This window comes from Cetorhinus maximus, chromosome 22, assembly GCF_964194155.1.
Source record: "Cetorhinus maximus chromosome 22, sCetMax3.hap1.1, whole genome shotgun sequence".
Taxonomy (NCBI): Eukaryota; Metazoa; Chordata; class Chondrichthyes; order Lamniformes; family Cetorhinidae; genus Cetorhinus; species Cetorhinus maximus.
This window is the reverse complement of record NC_135900.1, coordinates 32,831,160-32,856,012: the sequence shown is the minus strand read 5'-3', so window position 1 is coordinate 32,856,012 and position 24,853 is coordinate 32,831,160.

Genomic DNA, 24,853 nt, shown 5'->3' with positions numbered 1-24,853 from the left:
GTGAAATTCAGTATTTGAATTTAAAGCTACCTTCTAGCAAATGCGATGATAATATTTTAAATATATGTAAAATGTTCTTCTACTCTGCATATTTTATGCAAGTATTAAAAATGAAATTGAATATTATTAAAAAGGAGGACTCAATAATTCTGTTAAAATGAAAGATACCAAAGCAGGCATTTTCTTCATTAAAATGAAATTAGCTAGATCTTGAATCATTAGACAATTCTGCTACTGTTTCAAGGCAGTCCACCGGGCTCAAATAATGCTATTGGTCATGCTTAATTATTAATGGCCCGGATTTTGCGGTGGTAATGATAGTAAAACTGTCAGCATTTGCCATCATTACTCCTATGAAACTGACAACAACTCCTGGAGTCCGCACATGCGCAGTTAAACATGGAAATCCGGAAGTTATTGTCAGTATTTCAGTGTTTCTGCAGAGGGTGCGCTGTTGTGGTTCCTCAGGGTATAATTAAATATAAATTGTTGCACTGATAGGGCCAAATCTTCCAGTCTCTGGATTGTCGGAGGCTGGACCTATGTCTGTAGATACGCGCCAGGACCCTGTGGAAGTTCTGACTTGCAGACCTACATAGGAATTGCTCAGGAAGTTACAACTTCTGATTGGAAATTCCTCTGCTCTCCGGGACTCTCTGTGGAAGTCTCCGACTCAGATGGAGTTGGAGACTTTAGCTAGTTCTGCAGTACTTACCTGGATAGTTACTGAGGAAATGTTAGACTGATTAAAACCTGACTAAATCCACAACTACTGACCAGCCCAACCTGACTACCCCTTTACCCCTTAACTCAACCTGACTACACTCCCGACCACCTAACAGCCCCCGACCCCACTACCTACTCATTCACTCACTTCACCCACCTAACATTTCCTGGGTAACATTCACCCACATCACCCACCTACCCACCTCATCCACCTACCTATCTCACCCACCTACTCACTTACCAATCTCAATTACTTACCCACTTACCCATCTCACCCACTTACCCACAATCTGACCTGGCTAGGCCTCATCCCAACCTGACTACACTCTGACCCTACCTAACCTGACTATGGCCCAACCCAACCCGATTACACCCCAACCCGACTCGACTATTCCCTAACCAGCCGACTACCCCTGACTTGACTCAAGCCCCAACTAACACCCAGACCCGGTTACACACTCACACACCTCACCCACCTACCACCTCACCCACCTACCTACCTACCCACTTACCCACCTCACCCACTGCTGCCTCACCCAGCTACCCAATTACCCACCTATGCATTCTACCTATTTACTCACATACCCAACTACCCTCTCCTATCCCGATCCGACCTGGGTATCCCCCACCAAACCTGACCTGATGAATTCCCCATGACCCAACCACACCCCCAGCCCAATCGAACTATCACCCACCCAACTATCTCCTGCAACCCCACTTGACCGACTGCCCGCACAACCCGACCCAGGTACCCCCCCGAAACCGACTTGATGAGTCCCCCATGACGTGACCACCCCCAGCTCAATCAGACTACCACCCAACCCCACTAGCCCCGACCGACTCCACCCCACACGACTACTCCCCGACCTGACCCAACCTGAATACGCTCTGCCCAGACTTGACTAACCCCCTGACCACCCAACTACCCCTGACCCTACTCAACTAACACCTCAACCTGACCTTACTATTCCTGCCCCAACTACCCACTCATGCAACTCACCCACCTACCTGCTTACCCACTTATCCACTTACCCACCTCCCCAGCTCACCCACCTACCCACTTACTCACTCACCCAACACACCTAGCCACCTACCCACCTACCCGCTTACCCACTTACCCAACACTCCCACCTACCACTTCCCTCACCTATCCACTTGCCCACCAACCCACTTACCCATTCTATTCAACCTGCCTATTCACTCATTCACTCATGCACACACCCATCCACTCATCCATTCACTAAGACGCAAAGACTGGACCTTTATACTGATCATACGTCTGCTAGTGCCGTAAAAGTGGGACACGTCCTGTCTGATGAAGTTCCCTGAGGAACGCTGTGCTGCGCATTTCTGTGGAAGCCGGGCTCGGAAGAAATGTGCAGCAGCATCGAGGCGGGGGAATTTATGAGCACAGTAGCAATCTGACTGTCCGGGCCATGAGATTTTACACCCTTGGGAATCTTATGGAGGTGACAGGGGCCTCAGCCGTCAGCTGGAGAGCTGATGAGACCCCTGCGCCTCCTCTTTTTAGGAAGGTCCGCCAAATCTTCTGCCAGTCAGGCACCTGTCGGGCCAGTGGTGGGCCTTACCCCAGGATCAAGGGCCACGGAGGCAAAAGTCCCGTCTGCTGAGAGCTGCTGGCCAATCAGAGGCTGGCAGCTCTTCTGTGCTCAGTAGTGCCACCGGGCAAGCAGTGCCAGCTGATGGTATGATACACACCCGAGGCCTATGATCGATGAGGGACACAGACACAGATGAGTGATGGCAGGAAGGGGGTCGCAGGGTGAGGCTCGTAGGAGGTGACAGCAACAAGGGCAGGGGTTTGGCTCTAAGTGGGCCTACCCCCTTCCTGATGTCAGGTCCCTTGATCAGGCGCTGAGTGCATTTGAATGATGGACCCTGCCTGGAAGCCTGCAACTAAACACGCCAGAGTTTGCTTGTTGTGGTGCCCGCATGTCGAGGCCCCTCCCCTCACCCCCCACCAGTGTGTTAAAAAACAGCTGCGGCAGGAAGAGGCCCTTAAGTGGGTATTACTGGCCCACTTAAGGGCCTCAATTGGCAATGCGGCAGGAAGGCATATATCATTTATAATATAGATTGTAAATAGCTGAGGCCCCAGCACTAATCCTTGTGGCACTCCACTAGTTACAGCCTGCCAACTTCGTAAATGCCCCATTTATCCCTACCCTCTACTTCCTGCCCATTGACCAACCCTCTATTCATGCTAATATATCACCGCCAACTCCATGAGCCATAATATTATGTATTAAACTTTTGTGTGGTACCTCATCGAAAGCCTTTTGTAAATTCAAATAAACTATATCTACTGGTTCCCCTTTATCTGCCCTACTAATTCCATCCTCAAAAAACTCTAATAAATTTGTCAAACAGGATTTCCCTTTAGTAAAACCATGTTGACTTATTCTAATTATACTATGTTTTTCTGAGTGCATTGTTAAGACTTCCTTAGTAATAGATTCCAGTATTTTCCCAATGACTGATGGCAGGCTAATTGGCCTGTAGTTCCCTGTGTTTCTCTCTCTATCCTTTCTTGAATAGCAGTGTTAAATTTGCTAACTTCCAAATTGCTGGGGCCATTCCAGAAGTTAGGGAATTTTGGAAAATCATAGACAGCACATCCAATATCTCTGCAGCTATCGCTTTTAGAACCCTAGGAGGTAGGCCATCAGGTCTTGGGGATTTGTAGATATTAGTCCCTTGAGTTTCTCCACTATTTTTTTCTCTTTTAATATTAATTACTTTAATTTCCACTCTCTTATTAACCCCTAAGTTACTCTCTATTTCTGGTATGTAACTTGTGCCTTTTCTATCCATACAGACACAAAATATTTGTTCAAATCTCTGCTGTTTTCTAATTCCCCTTGATAATTTCCCCTGTCTCTGCTCCTAAGAGACCAATGTTTACTTTAGCTACTTTCTTCCTTTTTTATATACCTGCTGAAGCTCTTACAATCTGTTTTTATATTCCTGGCTAGTTTGCTCTCATGTTCTATTTTTTTTCCCTTTTTATCAACATTTTGGTGGCCCATTGCTGGTTTCTAAAACAATTTAAATCTTCAGACTTACTACTATTCTTTGCAACATTATAAGGCTTTTCATTTAATCTAATACTATCCTTAATCTCTTTAGTAAGTCACGGATTGATTTTTCTCAGATTTTTTGTTTTTCAATGGAATCTATTTTTGTTGAACATTTTGAATTTTCTTCAGATGTTCCCACTGTTACAACCATACCTTTAGTCTATTTACCTAATCAACCTTAGCCAGCTCATACGTACGTAGTTGGCTTTGTTTAAGATTCATATCTGTGATTTAAATATGTCGCTTTCAAACTTCATGTGGAATTCAACTGTATATGATCACTATTGCCTAGTGGATCTTTTACTATGACAATACTAATTAGCCCTAGATCATCACACAATACTAGATCTAAATTAGCTTTATCCCTATTTGGCTCCATAACATATTGCTCCTGGAAATTATTGCAAAAGCATTCTACAAACTCACCTTCCAGGCCACCGTTACCAATTTGATTAGTCTCATCTATATGAAGATTAAAAACCCCACATCTAATACATTACCTTTGTTACAAGCTGCAGTAATTTCTTCTTTAATGCTCTGTCCAACAGTATAACCACTGTTAGCAGGCCTATAAATAGACAGATCCCACCAGAATTTTCTGCTATTGATAGCTATTCCTAATCTCCATTCATACTTATTCTACTTACTGATTTTCTGAGTCAAGATTCTTCCTCACCAATGTCCTTATGTAATCCTTCATTTTAAGGGTTACCTTTTCTCACTTTCTATTCTGCCTATCTTTTCAAAATCCTGTGTGCCCTGCAATATTTATTTCCCAACCTTGGTCACCTTATAACCATGGCTGGGATTATCCTTGCCCGCAGGTGTTGGGCTTGTTCAGTGGCGTCAGCAGACAATATGGCAAGAAGGCCAAAAATCAATTTCACGATGTTGTAAAAGCAATCTGCTATTGTCTGCTCAGCCCGTTGATGGTGGGCCACGTTCCTCATTGTAATACATCAGCATCTCACTATAAGGGCAGCCCACCAGCTTCATTCACCCCCACCCCCCCCCACCACCCCCACACCCTGCTGGATCGTCCTTCCATTTCGGTGGTAAAACACGCCAATGCGTTTCACAACAACATCTATAAGGCGTGCACTTGGTGGGCTGCACTTCACTTGGGACTTCAGTAGAGTGTTGAATGAATACTTCACATCCATCTTCACCCAAGAGAAGGAGGATGAAGGTATCGAACTCGGGGAGAGAGACTGCGAGGTTCTTGAGCAAACTGATATAGGGAGTGACAAGGTATTGGAGGTGTTGGCAGGCTTAAAAGTGGACAAATCTCCAGGTCCGGATGATTTGTGTCCCAGACTGCTGAGGGAGGCAAGGGAGGAGATCGCAGGGGCTCTGACCCAAATTTTTAATTCCTCTCTGGCCACGGGGTAGGTGCCAGAGGACTGGAGAACAGCTAATGTGTTTCCGCTATTTAAGAAGGGTTGTAGAGATGAGCCAGGGAACTACAGACCAGTGAGTCACAAGTCAGTGATAGGGAAACTATTGGAGAAAATTCTGAAGGAGAGAATCTATTTCCACTTGGAGAGTCAAGGTTTGATCAAGGTTCATCAGCATGGCTTTGTCAGAGGGAGGTCATGCCTAACAAATTTGATTGAATTTTTTGAGGAGGTGACCAGGTGTGTAGATGAGGGTAGTGCAGTTGATGTTGTTTATATGGATTTCAGCAAAGCCTTTGACAAGGTCCCACATGGGAGACTTATAAAGAAGGCAAATGCACATGAGATACAGGATAATTTGATAAGGTGGATTCAAAATTGACTTAGTAGGAGACGAGGGTGATGACAGAAGGCTGCTTTAGTGACTGGAAGCCAGTGTCCAATGACGTACCACAGGGATCTGTGCTGGGTCCCCTATTATTCGTCATTTATATAACAACATAGATGACTATGTGGGGGGTAGGATTAGGAAGTTTGTGGATGACACAAAGATTGGCCGGGTGGTTAACAGTGAGGTTGAGTGTCTTGGGCTACAGGAAGATATAGATGGGATGGTCAAATGGGCAGATAAGTGGCAGATAGAATTTAACCCTGAAAAGTGTGAGGTGATACACTTTGGGAGGAGTAATTTGACAAGGAAGTATTCAATGAACGGCATGACACTAGGAAGTTCTGAGGAACAAAGGGACCTTGGCATGTGTGTCCATGGATCTCTGAAGGCGGAGGGGCATGTTAGTGGGGTGGTGAAAAAGGCATATGGGACACTTGCCTTTATCAATCGAGGCATAGATTACAAAAGTAGGGAGGTCATGTTGGAGTTGTATAGAACCTTGGTGAGGCCACATCTGGAGTACTGTGTGCAGTTCTGGTCGCCACATTATAGGAAGGATGTGATTGCACTGGAGGGGGTGCAGAGGAGATTCACCAGGATGTTGCCTGGGATGAAACATTTAAGTTATGAAGAGAGGTTGGATAGACTTGGGTTGTTTTCGTTGGAGCAGAGAAGACTGAGGGGCGACCTGATTGAGGTGTACAAGATTTTGAGGGGCATGGACAGGATGGATAGGGAGCAGCTGTTCCCCTTAGTTGAAGGTTCAGTCACAAGGGGACACAAGTTCAAGGTGAGGGGCAGGAGGTTTAGGGGGGGATGTGAGGAAAAACTTTTTTACCCAGAGGGTGGTGACGGTCTGGAATGCGCTGCCTGGGAGGTTGGTGGAGGCGGGTTGCTTCACATCCTTTAAAAAGTACCTGGATGAGCACTTGGCACGTCATAACATTCAAGGCTATGGGCCAAGTGTTGTTAAATGCAATTAGGTAGGTAGGTCAGGTGTTTCTCAAGTGTCAGTGCAGACTCGATGGGCCGAAGGGTCTCTTCTGCACTGTGTGATCCTGCGATTCTGTGATTCTGTGACTTCAAAGTTTTTTGCCTACCTTGCTTCGGTCAGCACTCACAATCATCAGCACCAGGTTTCACAGCACTACATCACTTTTAGGTGGGGCTCATGGGTAGGTCTCTACTTACTAGATCAGCCAGATGTGGGTGGCTTTTCAATGGCTGCAGGGAAAGATCTTGCTTGGGGAAGGGGAAGAAGTGGCCTCAGGCAAGGGAAGAGGCTGCAGGACGAGAGCTGTACTGGGGAAGGAGGGTATCCCAGGGTATGTGTGGGGGCACAGGTTGATCTGAGCAAATGGCCTCAAGATGGTGAGGGCTAAGGCGGCAGTCTCCAGAGGGGATGAGGCCAGATGGACATGTGAGGGTATGTGTGTAAGACTGGGCGGTGATGTCTCTTGAGCTGGCAGTGAGTGAGATGCCAGTGAATGTGTGATGGGTTTGAGTGTGTGAGTTTAGAGTTATGAGGTGGTTGCCATACCCTGGCTGCACAGATGAGATCATTCATCCTCTATCTTCATTGGATGGCCAACCTCTTCTGTGCAACATTGGCACGGATCACCACTGCCATCGCCTACCAAGCCAGAGTGGTAATGTAGCTGCCCCTCCTGTGGCCGGGGGTAGAGGACATCACAGTGGGCCTCCATGGCATCCAAAAGGCGCTTGAGGGCTGCAGTCATCTTGCATTTTGGGCCATGTCTTCTTTGTTGCAGTCCTGGGCTGGAAGCACTGAGCGCGGCTGGACGTTAAATGTGGTGCTTGGCGTGATGAAGCAGTGAGGTGACAGCATGGCAGGCAAATCGGAGCCCGCCCACCATGGACATGGTGAGTTTTCCAGGAATGCATAATTAATGTGGTGGGTTTGGAATGATATGGCGTGAAAAGCCACCATTGCAGCCGAGAGGTAAAATGTCATTTTACCCGCCCGCTACCGCACTTAGTGCAAATCTGGGACAATCCCACCCCATGCCTCTGTAATTGCAATTACACCTAACCTCATTTATCTGTATTTGGGCCACCAGTTTACCTACCTTCTTGCGGATGCTTCATTTATTCAGATAAAGTGATCTTAGTTTTAATTTGTACTAAAATTCCTTGCATGGACCTTACTCTCGGATGCACTTTTACTGTTAAACTGTCTGTACCTTCCTGTCTCACTCAGCTTGCCTTTATCCACATCAACCTATTTTCATATTTCATCAACTTTTATCTTTGGATTTCTAAATTTCCCTTCAGCCAAACAATTCTCCCCCTGTTAATCTCAAGTCATTTTTCTACTACTCTGACTATATTTGCTGGTGAAATATTATGTTTGTACACTCTATCCCTTCCTGTCACCCTCTGGTTACCATTACCTGTATCACTACCCTGCACAATTGCCTTGCCCTTTCTCTTTAACTTTCCAAATCTCCCCTCACGTGAACCCTCCCTCTGCCAATCCCCCACAACTCACCATTTTGTTTCAAGCTCTCTCTTCAGTCATAGTTATGTGACTCGCCTGGACATTAGTCCCAGAGGGACTCAGGTGAAGGCCACCTCAATGGTACAGCTCCTTCTTTTCCCAGTACTGGAGACAGCACCCCATGAATCGAAAATCGCCTCCCACACCAATCTTTGAGCCATGCATTCAACTGTCTGATCTCATTTACCCCATGCCAATTTGCTTGTGGCTTAGGTAGCAATCCAGAATATGAATATGACTGGCTACTTAGACTGTTGCTGACATTGTTGCTGTTGGATGCCTGGAGGTTGATTTGACTTGGTGACAGATTCAGACTGATGTTGAGCAAGGGGAAATCCATGGCACAGAGGTTGCTGAATCTTTGTGGCAGCTTTCGTCGAGGTCACTTTGCTCACCACAAAATCTAGCTGAATGAATATATTACATAACTAATAGTGAAGTTGCAGTATAAATTTGTGTTTGTTAGTTGTCTTTACTGGGCTACCTGCTTAATGGAGAGCCCTCAATAACTTCTACTCTCTCAGTTCCAAATATATATTTTAATTATTTTACATAGGGTAGTTTCAATTTTAACTCCCTGCATCACTGTGAATAAAACAAATCTAAGGGCAAATACATTTTAACATTGCAACATTACCGGTAACAAAGATGATATTCCTGATTTTGTTTCTCATTTAGTCGGATTGTTGCAAATATTTAACAATAAAATTCTAATTTAAAAAATAAAGATATCGATTAATTTTCTCTCTCAAATAAACTGATAGCTAGAAATTAAAATTACTTTATAGCAGATTATTAAGATGCATTTTTGGGAGGGGGGGTGCAAGAGTAGATATCTTTCATTTAGAAGTGCTCATTTTAACATATAAGCAACCCTCTGGACAGAAAGTCTGCATAATATTATGGGGAATACGAAATAGTCCAGTGTAAAATTGTACTGAATTAGCAATTATCTATCATGTAAATTTGGATATGCATATTGAGTACAATATTTATTTTATTTAGGAAGAGTAATCTAAACATCTTATGCCAGTGGTGTCGATGAATTATTTGGATATACTTAGTTGTGGACAAAATTCTTGCTTTAAACATTTAATGGTGAGTCTGTCTATTTTTAACCATTCCCTGTTTTTCTTAATTATTTTCTCATGGTTACTTTCTCTAGGTGGGAAATTGAGATTTCTGCAACATATAGAAACAGTGCATATTCAGTACTATCTTTAACTTGGGATATGGGGAAAGATGTGGGATATTCATTCCTTTGATGCACACGTTCTTACATTCACTGTTCAGAATGTTCTCCAAAAAAAGTATGAATATTATATGAAATCTGTTAACAGCTTGCCAAATTCCTAATGAATTCTGTATGCATTTTGTAGAACAACTTGCAAACTTGCTCTAAGACACATCACTGCACATGATTTTTTTCATAGTGCGGCTGTAAAAAAAAAACGGAAAGAAATAAAACTATATAAGCCACCATATTTTGTCTCTTGACTAATGTTAACCTATGGCTATTGAATTACTGAACTGTATCTGAGAACTAATGAGAAACATTTCCCCAGAGAATCTTTATCCATGGCACTTAGACTGCACCATTGGGACTCATTCTTTGTCTGTCACCTTCCCCATTTCATTGACAGTGAACTTCACTACATCTATTACACCACTAGCCCCATTTGGCTTTACACTTCACCGTTCTGAAGTAGCAAAAAGGCATAAGGTCAAAACCCATTTAACCAAACAAAATGTGTGTGATTTTTCACTGTGATGTTTCTTTTAAAGGCACCAGTAGAGGTTGCTGGCTCTGGCTACAGTCTCTTTTAAACAGTTAAGCAACTGACCGATTTCGATTCCAGTATCCGGACCTTATATTTGGTTTTTTTATTGCTAGCTAATTAATAAAGGCCCACGACATTACTGGAATTACTCGGTCCCTTATCCCTCTGGCTGCCATCCTCATTGCTGTCAACATTCCTAATGTTTCAACTTTCAACGAATCAGATGAAAGCTTCCCTCCATCAACTTGCATCATTAGAAGGACCATTTCCACTGCTGTTGCCCACCACAATAAGTATTGTACCCCCCTTCCTCACCATCCAGTTCACCTTTTTATTACCTTCTGCAAGAAATATTGATCTCTTGTTAATTCTGAAAAAACTTAACACCTGAAATCATTTTATCTCAGATTTTAGTATTGAACTGATAGTTGTCAATTTATATTGCAAGGCAGATAATATCAGAGACAGGCCAGAAGCTATCTTGATAACAAGTACATTAATGCAACAATTTCAACATCTTAGTCCAGTATATAAAGCATAAGAAATGGGGATATATCTTTAGTTTGTGAATATAATGACTTATGTGACAAATGCCAAACTTGTCAATTGTTGCTAAGCCCTGGATAGGAGCTCTGATTCAGGTGGGAGCTTCATAAATATATAGAACTCAGGATTCAAACACTTCGATAGGATCCCAGTGCAATCAGCTGCCTACTCAGCTAAGAACCTAATCTTGGATGCACTGCTCAGCAAAGCCTGACAGACAAGCACCCGGTGGAAGCCCTGTAAGGTAAGTATAAAACATCTCTCTGTGGGACCGGGAGGACCACTCCAGAAAGAAAATTTGGAATGTTGCCACCCTGAGCTCTCTCCACCACCCCATCCCACGACATACCTGACTGCTAAGTTGCTCGATTTTAATAGGCCCAAATCCACACACTTGCTCTGGATGCCCATTTCAGGCAGTCAGCAGGCCAGTGAAATATTAATTGGTCTGCCCATTAAAATGGACTGGCCTTCGCACTGCAGCATTCCGGATGTTGGCCTGCATGTTCCATCAACCTCATCTGGGAATTAAAATTCTTCCATGACTCTCTGAGGCAGATTTTCAACTTGCCACTGTAGGGAAAATGATGTTTAATGATTAGTTTTAGTTTAGATCACAAAATTAAAGCATATTGCTCTTTTATACTCAGTATACTATCCTTTTAAAATATAACCAATAGAAGACCCTAGCAGTGAATATCATGTGACTCTGCTTTGGCTTCATTTGATAGAGAAAGGAACCATGGGATTTTAGACACAATGAGGTAACATACTAGTGAGTTAATTACAGAACAACTGATGAACAGACCCTTGTTGCACTTAACTCCGTATTACAGAGCCACATTGAGTTGCTGCCTTCAAGGTTGAATGAGAAAACTTATATTCCCCCACATCGTAGAACCTTATCAGAACCGGGTGTTTTCAGGAAAGGGAAGGTAGGAGGGAAAGAATAACAACAGCTGTGTCCTACATTAAGCTAGTTTTACTTTGTAGTGTTTTAGAAGAAAGCAATTATATTTGACACAATGTGTTCTTTGTATTAAGAACTAACTTTTGTAACAATGTGTGACTAGTTTTGTAACTGTATTATTTTTTTAGACTTTTATTACTCAATACTGTATATTAATTGAAAGTATAAGGAGACTTTACTACCTTACATTTTAACCACTGATTGCTGCTATGCAAATATATTTTATACACACTCTGTATAACTTTTAAGTATTAGTACTTTGCAATCTTTTGTATTAGGCCTTCATAGTGTTAAGGTTATAAGCAACTTTTCCAGATCATCCTTTGTTTTAAATGTAATGTAACTCATTCTAGTTACCAACAACCACAGAGAGAAAAACATTACCTAGCAGATGGCCTGCAAAGACAGTTATTGATAAAGGTTCTGATTTAATAAGGAACCTGTACCAATTAAGCAAAGCCTGAGATGATGAGCTCAGGCTATCATTCATGAGGACATGATAGTATGCCTCCCCTGTCCTAAACAAATGGTCAAAGGAAGATATCATAAAACACCCTTTTGTCCTAGCAAGAAGTTATTAAAATAACAGAAATAAACTCTAGTGAGAAGTGATATCAATTGATGACCATCACCCTTGGGGTCAATCACAGACTGATCACGCAACCCTTAAGTCAGTTAGAAAATAGCCTCACCTCATTTAGGCTAATCAAAATACAATAACATCATTGATCACACTGTGGGTTGTGGCTTGGAAAGAGTTAGTAAGCAACAGCTTTCACTCATCAATGCGCACTGAATTTGAAACTGAGGACCGCTTGTCCGCTGAAAGCAGAAGATCAGAAGCCAAAGAGAGAGAGAGAGAGAAGACTGAGTATCAACCTGCGCCCAAAGCTGAACCAGGAAGCAAGAACCGTAGTACGCCTGTAAAGTCGCTGCCCTGCTGTGATAAGTATTAACTCATAACTTATTAAAGTTCCCTGAGTTACTTCACTAAACTGTCTCCTGTTGCCTGAATAGTTAAAGTCTCAAATGAACAAAATTGGAATTCTAGTTCAAAAAGTTCTTATGTAATACTGGTATATTTTAGAAACTGTCAGACAGTCATTTCCATTGATTTCACATGTTTTTAAATCTATCTTTTGGATGAGAGACTAAACTTAAGCCCATCTGCCCTCACAGGAAGGGTGTAAAAGATCCCAAGTCACTATTTTGAAGAGAAGCAGGATAATTTTCCCCAATGTCCTGGCCAATATTTACCCCTCCGCCAACGTCACTGAAACAGGTCATTATCACATTGCTGTTTGTGGGAGCTTACCCTGAGCAAATTGGTTACCACATTACATACATTAAAACAGTGATAATACTTCAAAGAGTACTTCATTGGCTGTAAAGCACTTTGGGGAATCCTTTGATGTTGAAAGGTGCTATATAATATTTTTTTCATGAATTGTGACTTTTTTGGCTGATGCAACCTTCAAAACACATGGGGAAGCCACTGAGGAAAATTTGACCACCAATCTTAATAAATGGAATGAACAGAAAAAATAATGGAAGTCTTCTATTTCATTAATGCACTATTTGCTGCTCAGAATGGTATTGCCTTCATAGATACCAGCAAAACACAACTTAGTACATGGGTCTCGAGACCTTATGGAGGCAGCACAGTCTCTTCACCTGCTTAATGTAAAGACCAACAAATTTTGAGCTGCTATTGAGTCTGTGTAAATGCTGTGTAAGTTAAGAAGACAGTTCCTTCTGCATGATTATTTTTAACATTGTTTAAATTAAATAAAATTACATTTCACTTTGTATTTTTTCATGATTATTATTTTAAATAACTGTTAATAAATGTAGTATGTTGTTGAATAGTTAGTATTTGTTGCCAAAAAGTACTCTTCTTTTGTGACATATTTGAACACATCATCCCTTCTGTGATAGTTTCAAATACTTCTGAATCCTATACATTATCAACAGCCTTCTGTTATAAAGCCATGCTTTACATAAAATATGACTATGTATTTACTGACTGAAAGCCACTGATTGAGTTTTAAAAGGCTGAAACTGCATTCCAGTGACTTGAAACAGCAGTTTCTAAGATGGCTGAACATTTGCACGGCTATATCTTATACATTCCAAAACCATTAAAATGGAGTCAACCTTTCTAGACAACCCCAGCAGAAACAATTACCTTGAAGGAATGTGAGTAGGATCATTTCCTAACCTATTTCCAGAACATGCAGACAAATACCTGATGTATTCACCTTGGTGGGGTCCATGTATTAGATGTAATCACCTCAAACAATGAACTCTCACTGAGAAAGAATTTACCCAGCCATAAACTAACCATGTAAACTATGGACCTGGAATCCATTTGCCATGACCATATTTGGATAACTGGTCAACTGAAGAGAGAATATCATGTGACATGCCAACTAACTCCCTTCAGTGTTTAGGCAAGGCCACAAGGACTAAACTGAATAGATGCTGAAGAAGCTGGACCACTGAGTGGGCCTCTCTCTCTCTCTCCCCATCCCACCAGCAAGTTTGAGTCCTAACTGCTGATTGACCATCTACCTGCTGCAGGTAGTGATTTAAGAACTAACCCAGCAGCTGCTGACTCCACCAGAACAAAAATAAATCATGTGTTACCATATTTAAATCAGCTCAAAGTCAGATACAGAGGGACCACCGAGCTCAACCTGAAACTATTCCAGTCATCTGCTTATAAGATTCGTTTACCTTTAATTTTTATTGGACTCTAGGAAGACTGCTTAATCTATCCTCCCCCTCTTTAACTTACCAGCATGTGTTTGTGTGAAACTTGAGTGTATGGGCAGTATTTTACCCTTGGCATGCGGAATTTGTGGGGGCGGGCGGGGGCAGTCGGGAAGCTGACCATCACTCGCGATCGGCAGTGCTCTGTGGTTTTATGCGAGCGGGCCAATTAAGGCCCGCCCAGTGTGATACACAGTCTGGGAGTGAGCCAACGGCAACCCAGTGGCCGATTCAAAAGTGGCCTCGGCAGCACCATGGCAGGACGCTGAAGTCTGGTCAATGGAAAGCATTACGAGAGGACGCGGTGGGTGAAAGGGCAGGCTGGCTGGGCAGTCGGCCCTGCATTTCTCAGACGAGTGCCTCGCTGCCCTCCTGGAGGAGGTTGCAGCCAGGAGTGAAACCCTTATCCCCAGAGACAGGAGGAGGAGGCGCCCCCCACCCCCCCCCAACCCTCAAGATAAAGGCCTGGGAGGAGGTGACATCCAGGGCCAGCAGCCACAATGTGGTGAGGCGCACATGGGTGCAGTGCCGGAAGCGCTTCAACAATCTCTGGCGATCGGGAAGGGTGAGTACCGTGTGGGCATGGGTCACTTTGCAGAAACATTAAGATCTGTCCATCCCCCCATGGACCTCAGAGGTGTTAGAGTGTGAGTGGTAAATGTCACGAGGCAGGAGCTGGCCAAGGGGGTGAGCCCTGGCTGCTTGGATTGAGTGCTTCAGTGTCACGAATTGGCTGAGCCCTGCGAGGTGTTCCTCAGGCGGGGTTGGCCAGGCTGCAATGGTGCTGCAGGTAGAGAGTGGACTAATCAATCCTCCTCTGCCCTATCAGGAGAAAATATCCCATAACAATGCTGAAAGGTCGTGGCCTGGCGGGGGACCCCCACACCCCCTCATCCTCACGCGTTATGAGCAGGAGGCCCTGGAGCTGGAGAGGCAGCAGGCACCTTGGTCAAGCGGCCGCAGTGAGGTTGGGGTTCCAGAGGAAGGTAAGAGTGCAGTGCACTGAGGTGAGAATGTTGGTTATTGCTACCATTCCAGTGTAGTCTCTATATTGATGTGAGCCTGGAACCTGGAATCCCCATTGATAATCGAAAAACGAGGGACCATGATGCAAATTCCTGTCTCATCAGAAGGGTGCCAGGCAAACACAGTGACAGTGTCATGACTCAAACTAATGACATGTCTTTCTTCTCCCTTTTAGGCTCATCAGCAGCCGGTCGTCAAGAGGAGCCTGAAGGCCCAACCCTGGACCCCGGAGGACCATCACTCTCACCATTAACCTGTGTCACACCTCTCTGTCAAGCAGATACCAGCGCAGATACCAACATCTCAGTGGGCATAACACTGCCATCTAGTATCTCGGTGCACATTGGTGAGGGCACTTCACACTCGCTTGAGGTGCAGGCAGAGGCAGAGAGTGCCCAGGGTGCTGGCATTTGGAGGACTGCTGGGAAGCAGGGTAATGCTCAGTCGATGTCTGATGATGGGCCCCTGGATTCGTCCATAAGGCAGCAGATGCTGGATGTCCAGCAGGCTGTATGGGAGGATCTGGAGGAGATACATGAGGGAATGTGTGCCATGGTGCCCGCTGTGGAGGAGTCCCTGTGGAGCATGACCAATACATTGACCCTCATGGCTGAACACAATGCCTCCTCCATGGAGAGAGTGGCGACTCTCATGGGATGTCTCCTCCAGGGACTCAATCAGTGCTCCATGTAGATGCACTCGGACCTGCAGCCCTCACACTGGCAATGACCTCAGCTGGTCAGTGTCAGTGTGAGAGATGGAGTGGGCACCCAGTATCCCAGTTAGGTGCCCATCCGTCAATGGTGGGGAGCAGGGAGGTCCAAAGTGACCTCACGTTGGTGCACGAGCTGCTTGTCGTCTCGGTGGGCTCCTCTCAGGGCGCTCCGGGTGATGGCAGCAGCTCCTCCGCCCCTCTGCCAGTGACCGTGGCATCTGATGAGGCTGCAGCGACTGGGGAGATGCCAGCTGTGGCACTGGCGGCTCTCTCCCAGATGGGACCAGGAGGGGCTCCACTGGCCAAAGGGTGACTGCCAAGTTCATCAAGGCCAACAGGACAGCAGAGTGAGCAGGCTGTCTCCAATGCCAGTGCCAACAAGGGAGGAGCATCAAGACGTAGCACCCGCAATTGAAAACTTAAAGCACCTTAATCACAACATGGCCTTATCACAAGTGATATTTGGTTCCCCCATTTTTCTTTATATTTTTTAATGGCATGATGGAAAACACCAGTTAATGTTAATTTCTGCAATGTTTCACATTCACAAGTAAATGAGATTTTATTTTGTGCTATTGGCCTCTGTATGCTTCATTTGTTCTGTAGGTTCAGGGTAAGCCATGGTGTTATGATGGATGTGTGTCTCCTGAAACTTTATTGCAGAGGCACATAGTATATATTGTTGACCAAGGAGCTGGTCCTGTCAGGGATCAAGTATGGAGCCTGCAGCCCTGGCATGTGATGGTGGTTCTTATTTGGTAGGCTAGCTGAAGGAGCATTGGATCAAAGCGTCCTGGGTGTCCCTGCCTCCCTGGAGGTTACCCGGCTCTGCATCTAAGCCCTCAGCGTTCTCCTCATTGTGCTCGTCCTCGGACTCACTACTGGACTCATCATCTGTTGGCTGTGCAGCTGCGTCAAGATCCACTTCCTCCACTGGGCTCCCCCTTGCCAGTGCCAGATTGTGGAGAGTGCAGTATGCAACCACTATCAGTGACACACTGATCTGGGGGTTATTGCAGTGTGCCCCCTGAACAGTCCAGGCATTGGAAGCGCATCTTGAGAAAACCTATGGTTCTCTCTACCACTGCCCTTGTCGAGGTGTGGCTCCTGTTGTATCGCTGCTCAGCTTCTGTTCTTGGATGGCGGAGAGGTGTCATGAGCCACCTTCTGAGGGGATAGCCCTTGTCACCCAGCAGCCATCCATCCAGCCAGGCTGGAGCACTGAAAAGCCTCAGTACCTGGGAGTGTCTGAGGATGTAAGCGTCATGGGAGCTGCCTGGGTACCTTGCACAGACTTGCAGAATCTGCATCCTGTGGTCACACACTATCTGCACGTTCATGGAGTGGAAGCCCTTCCTGTTGACGAAGGCATCGGGCTGACCCACTGGCGCCTTGATGGCCACATGTGTGCAGTTGATTGCACCCTGAACGCAGGGGAACCCAGCAATCGTGGCAAAGCTTCTGGCTCGCTCTGCCTGGTTGGCCTCGTCCGTACGGTAATGAATGAAAGTCAATGCACGCCTGAACAGAGCGTCAGATACCAGTTTGACGCAACTCTGGACAGCTGATTGGGAGACTCCACAAATGTCCCCCACTGACCCTTGGAAAGAGCTGGAGGCATAGAAGTTTGAAGGCCACTGTGACCTTCAGAGACACTGGCATGGGGTGTCCACCCATACTGTCAGAGCTTATCTCAGGGCTGATCATCTGACAGATGGAGGTCATTGTCTCCCTTGAGAGATGGAGTCTCCATTGGCATTGCACCTCGGACATATTGAGGTAGCTGCATCGCTGCCTGTAAACGCTGGCAGCAGGATAATGGCGACTTCTGTGGCCCCTTCTACCTTGGACTGTTGGCCCTGCGCCCCTTGTGCCTGTCCCTCTCCTCCCACAGTCACTCCCCTGGAAGCTGAATAGGGACACTTGGCCTCCTCCCCCTGGCCCTCTCTTTCTCCTCAGAGGAGGCGCCTCCAGCAGCGACCACAATCCCCATTCCCAGGGTAAGTGAAGGCTATCTGATACGCGGAAAGCCCCATGTGGTGTGAATCATCCGAGGGCCTGGAAAACAACACTGAGCCCTGAACTGAAGCCTCTAAATTCTCTGAATGCAGCTGTGAAGCAAGATGAAGCTGTCCTGTACACAGAAGCAACCAGCAGCAAGTGATATCCTAAACTCCTCGCTAATCACTTTGACAAGGCCACTGACCACTCTTGTCCTGCCTGTAGAAGAGGTTTGGATAATTGTGGCCTGCCCACCTGCCCATTTTGCCCATGCAACAGCCTAAAAATCACACAGGCTGCATAAAATCATGGACAATTGGTGCCTCATGGGCCTTATTGGCCACTTAATTAATGGCGGGTGCACCTCCATCTCCATCACATGCCTGCCTAGCGAAATATTGCGAAAGTGCGCATTGACGTCAGCACGCTCAGCCAATGTCAACACGTTTTATTTAACGCTCGAGCTAAAAATTCTGCCCTATGTATGTGTGAAAGTTGGAGCACTTATATTATTCTTTATTAGACTGGGTTAATTACAAAAGATACTATTCTCTTTTTTTTTTAAAACTTGCAAAGAATCCTGTCTTTCACAGTCACAGCGTGTAGACAGTTAAATACTCATTAACTGGCAAACATATCCTTTTTTAAAAAAAACCTGCTGTGGTCAAACGAGGAGTGGGAAAATAGGGGAGCCATTTCATCCCTCCTCACCTGACCCTAACACTTCTGTCAAAGTATTTGGCGCATATTGACAGTGGCACCAATAGCACATTTGTAAAAAAGCAGTAACGGTTACAAAGGCTAATTTACTGTTAGTTCAGAAAAGATTAAATTATCCTGAAGTGTCAGTCCAGCACAATGTCAGAAGTGCTAGTTTAAATTGCAGTTTAGGAAACCATGCAATCCACGACAATGAAATCTGAACCTAACAATACTACACACTTGGAACACATGGTTCAATCCAAGCATGTATTTGATAACCTGAACTAGGAGTGAATGATTTGGATCAGCACGCGGATCTGACATAGCCCTTAGATTACCAGTGGCATGTGATAATCATTAAAATAACAACTTTAAACTTCACTACACATCACACATAATTACAGTTATAATAAACATGAGCCTCATGTATGGATAATTTCCTCAGCATTTTCCTTTCTGCTGGAAACAGTTATCATTAACAAAAATAGCATAATTATGTTTTAAATAATAGCGACCAATTCCACTCATGGGAAATGGCACAAAGACATACTTCATGGATATGAGTCAATTTGCACCTCTAATTTAAATGGACTGTTTTGTTTTATTTATTCATGGGATGTGGGTGAGACTAGTAAGCCCATATTTATAGTCCAGTCCTGCTGCGGTGGTGGTTGTCCTGCTCCTCAAGCCACTGTGGTCTTTGTGGCAATGATGCTAAGTAGGCAATTTCAAGATATTGACGGAGCAATGATGAAGGGATAGTGCTATATGTTTAGGTCAGGGTGGTGTGTGACTTAGATAGTTTTCCTACGTCCCCCCTCTCTAGTGAACTCCTCTGTCTTGGAATGTGTCTCCTGTTTTCAGTATTACACCATACCGTTAACTTGTGCCTATTAGATAGGCAGAGAAAATTTAAGTTTTAGCATCTGCCCTAATCTTGTGACCATGATTTTAAAATGGTTGGTCCAACTAAGCTTCCAGCCTGTGGTGACCCTTTGCTATCCAAATCGTTTTGTCAGCTTACATGGGTTGCATCATTATTAGAGGATTTGTGAGTGGAGTTGGACACTGTAGAATCATCCCACTCCTGACCTTATGATATGGATGGAAGGCTTTTGAGATGGTTGAAGATGGTTAGGTCAAGGGGCAGCTCCCTGCATAGACCCTGCAGCAATGTCCTTGGGCTTCAATGATTGACTCCATTGACCACAAACTCCTTGGGTAGGATTTTTGTGCCAATATCTTGGGTGTGAATGGAAGCAGGCAGGTGCAGAATTTCTGATGCTGGCTAACATACAGTTTCCCCAGCACAGTCCTGAATCCCAGCCATTTTCCTGGACATTGGATCAGGAACAGAATGGCTACCTCCCTGCAAATGACAGGTGTTGTAAGGGTGTGTTCAGTAGGTCTCATGAAGTGGTTGGGGCTTGTAAGGTTGAACACTAGTGTTTATTGGTAACACATAACTACATACATACTAGGGGCTAACTTCATGCTGACTTCTTGAATCTCTCTATACGACTCTGTCGCCTGTCTATTGCCATGTGTCTCCTTATAATCACACTGTGGGCAGTACTGTTCTCCAGTCCCATATTAACCCTTGCTATGCCAAACACCCTTATACTACACCTTCCCCAAGTCTGTACCCGATGTATTTACATTATAATCTTTAGTTACATGCTACCCCTTCTCCCCACCTGAAGTCTCTGACTTTATAAATTCAGATGGTCTGGAGGCTTGACAATTCTTCCAGATCTCGTTCTGATCACACTTGGATGAGTGGTAGGCTCAGTTGCTCTGGGGAAGCTTTGTTGGCTTGGAGTTGAAATCACCACATTCTGTGTTTCTGACACTTTGTTGTCTCCATCTGATTCACTTTTTGCGCTTCTTCATGTCAAACTTTTCCTTATCAACAACCCATCTGCTTTTTTCGGACACCATAGACTTGTTCCATTCCTTCTGGGCAGGGTGTTCACTCCGTTCCTTCACAGTATGTACATGGGTATTCTCTTTCCATGGGGTCTGCCGCGATCTTTCTAGGAGTTGAAGATGTATCTCCATTCTGTTTGAATGTTGCTCATCCATGACCTTAACCTGCAGTTTCGCTTTCATCTGTGTTCTTTCCTGTGCCTCTTGTACCTCACTGGGCTGTGCTCAGGTTTTTGTTAATTCATTCACCGGATGTGGGTTTCGCTGGCTGGGCCAGCATTTATTGCCCATCCCTAATTGCCCTTGAGAAGATGGTGGTGAGCTGCCTTCTTGAACTGCTGCAGTCCATATGGTGTAGGCACATCCACAGTGCTGTTAGGAAGCGAGTTCCAGGATTTTGACCCAGCGGCAGTAAAGGAAAGGCGATATATTTCCAAGTCAGGATGGTGAGTGACTTAGAGGGGAACTTACAGGTGGTGGTGTTCCTATGTATCTGCTGCCCTTGTCCTTCTAGATGGTGGTGGTCTTGGGTTTGGAAGATGCTGTCTAAGGAGCCTTGGTGAATTCCTGCAGCGCATCTTGTACATGGTACACACTGCTGCTACTGTGAGTTGGTGGTGGAGGGAGTGAATGTTTGTGGATGTGGTGCCAATCAAGTGGGCTGCTTTGTCCTGGACAATGTCAAGCTTCTTGAGTCTTGTGGGAGCTGCACTCATCCAGGCAAGTGGGGAGTACTCCACACTTGAGTTGATGGTTGTTACTCCCCTGCTCCAGAATCACTTTGCTGCTGTGCACTTCTGCTGGAAATTGCAGTTTCGTTGTCATGGTGTTCCCAGGCTGTGAGACAGCAACCATTGCAGCCTGAGGTTGGAGCTCATTGTTCTGTTGCTGGACATTCTCATATGCCTTCCACTCAGAGTATGGTGGTACTAATCTGAAGGTTTGTCTGGTCTGACCAAAGAGGAGCTTCTGCTGCCTGCAAGGGAGTTGAAAAATCCGGCTCTGCAAAGAGTGAAGACAATTCAGACCTGAACTCCCAGTTGAGGATCTTTTGACTGGTGAACTATTCAGGGACTTGCAGTTCTGTGTAGTTGACGACAGAAGTTGTTTTGACATCTTCTGCCAGTTTGAGGAGGTTAAGGGCAACACAGGCACCTCTGCATAAGAGAGAAAAGCATTAGTTTTGGATTATCTGCAAAATTTTGAATATTTGCTTGTTGCCATATCGGAATGGTTCTCGGATCATGCCTCTGGCCGGAAGTCAGAATCCTTCAGAACTATAGAGTGGTGTGTCTGTCATTCGTATCCAGAGGTCACTCAGCCATGGATCCTTATCCGAGATTGTAACACTGGCTGCCATGTCCAGTTAGAAATTGGTGAGGTGACTATTTACAGAGATGTTCAGCATTCCAAAAGGAGAATCCCGGATCCTTGACCTCACCCAAGAAGCATGGTTGGACCTCTTCCTGGTGTGGTACGTCAATCTCGTGGATTGTGTCATGACAGCCAACCCGATGTTAGAGTGAGAGCGACCCACAACCTACAACTTCACCATGAGCATATTGAACTCTTTAAAGGAGATTTGTGTTTTAAAATAAAATACAAGAAAAGACAATGATGGCTGACACTGTAAAGTGACCACCTTCTGGAAAATTCCTATGTGGATTATGCTGACAGACCTGTCCTGAAAGGGCATGGCATTTCACACCTGAAGACATGACAAGGCCCACTTCAAACAGAGACATTTGAAAGGAAGGCATGGAAAGTGAAAAAGGCTGAACTTTAATCTTCTGTGTTTGTGAAGGCAATGGAAACTGACCCCCAGCCAGCTATACCCCATCAGACATCCAAAACCCATCTCCTATTGATTTATATCTCAGAATGTGTCATAGAAGTTTCTAGGTTAAAAGCAAAATGGACTTTAGATGCAAGATATACCTATTTCCCCTCGCAGGAATACACAGAGAAATGAGTTTAAAACTGGCTCAGAAGACCAGGTTTTGGCAACGACAGAAGCAAAAAGAAACACCAGTCTTCTAAGTCATCCCTGCAGAGATAAGCAGACTATCCCTTTCTCTCCCTCTCTCTCTCTCTCTCTTTGTCCCTGGAGACAAGTGTTTTACCAGGAAGAAACCAACAACAGGAAGAAAAGGATAGTCACTCCTGCAGAGAAAAGCAGGTCATCTCTCCCTCTGGGAGCAAGCCAACAAGTATCTCTAACAGACTGTGAAACTGCCAAAGTCAGCTCCAGAGTTCTACTGAAATCACCCAACAGCCGCAATGTACCACCGTCTATGCCTCACAGACAGGCCAAGGATTTATTCGTATATTCTTTTTAAACTTTTATCTGGACTCTTATCTTTCTTTTCTGATCTGTGTGAATGTATGTGTTGTGTCTTTTATTATTTTTCCTCAGGCTTTAGTGACTAATAAATTTACTCTTCCCTTGATTCAAGAAAACCTGGTTTGATTGACTCCTTATTAAAAGGTAAATACATACAGACTGGGAAAGGTATCCACAGGGGAAAGAATTTTAAACAAACTTTTGTCGTGACCAACTGAGGGGGTTGGAAATAAAGGGGATCCAGTTCATTCCTCTTCACTCATTTGTAACAATTGTTATAGGGTCCTCTGCAAGTCTCGATGTCTTAGACTTGTAAAGCTTTCCAAGGTGTCTCAGCCAGTTGGAGCTCAAACACTGTGCAGAGATTGTTGGATATTGCTCTCGCCTGTGAGGTTTTTGGTTCCACAGCACTGACATGGTCTCCCACCATCGTGTAGTTTGTTTGAGTATTGTCTTCCTTTGTCTGGAGTCTCCCTACCTTTTTGTTGCTTCATGAGCTGGACAGTTAGGGTTGTTGTATACCATGGCTTAACCTCGTCATGTAAAATGGATGATATTGTTGGTGAATTTCAGACTGCCTGTCTATTTGAATTGCCTTTACTAGAGTTAGATCTTCTTTTGTCTGTACTATGCCTGAAAGGGCATCATCAGCCACTCCAATTACTATTTGGTCTCATATGAGCACTGACTTAATGTCGCCATAATCACAGCATTCAGCCAATCTCTTTAATTGGTTTATGAAAGAGTCAATGGATTCTCCAGGCTGTTGGACTCACTTGTTGAACTTCACTTGCTCTAAAATTTTATTACTTCTCAAATTAAAATAGGTATTGAAGGATTTCAGAACATCTTCAAACTTACCTGAAGATTCATTTATTCTTTGCTGCGCAATGATGTCATCGGCTATCAGGCCTACTAAGTACAGTAGTGTATTCACTGGTTCAGTCTCTGTCTTCTTATTTAATCCTGAATCTTGAAAGCCTTTTTTGCCAAAGCCCCCAATTCAGTGCCTGGTTTGGTCCTTGTATCAGCTTAAACTGATCTGGTAGCGTTGATTTCTTATCCATGCTTGCTTTTCAGCTCAGGGGAGTAGAGCTTTAAATGCTGTTTCACTTTTAAATATGGCACTGCAGTAACCAGTTTTTTCAATGCTTCTTCCCTCACTTGTTAGGCAGAATTTTCCCCCTGTGAACTTTCCCCAGGGGAAGTTGATGGGCGGGCGCGTACGGGCGCGCTTCCGGTTGGTGCCCCTGATCAGAGGCGCGGCGCCATTTTACGTGGGCAGGCCAATTAAGACCTGCCCAGCATGATGTCTGCACAGAAGCGCTATGCAAAATCGAGAGTGCGCTCTTTCGCGCATACGCACAAAAGAGCGCAATCATCTCCCTGAGGCTGAGTGCAGCCTCAGGGAGATCGGCTCTACTTTTAAAAATAGAAAAAAAAAGTTCCCTTACATGTCCCCTCATGTGACAATGTGAGTTGGGTTGGGACATGTTCATAATTTCCAAGAAAACTTTATTAAAAATTTTAAAACCCGACATGAAACCTGGGACATGTTCATAATTTCCAAGAAAACTTTATTAAAAATTTTAAAACCCGACATGAAACCTCATCCCGCCTGTGGATGAGGTTTCATGTTTTTTCTAGTTGCTGCCGGGCTCCTGGCCTGCTCGTCAACCTTAAGGTTGGACGGGCAGGTCCTTTAATTGCTTAATTGATCCTGTCAATGGCCTCAAGTGGCCATTGACAGGTTGGCGGGCACGCATCTGGTTTTGCTGCGCCCCCCCGCCTTCCTGGAAATTTAAATGGGGCAGGATGACATCGGGAGTTCCGCCCGATGTCACTGCGCATCATTTTACCCGTCGGCGAGCGGGCCCCGTTAAGTTTTTGTGTGCTCCCAAGGTGATCGTGGACCTAACCTCAAAGGG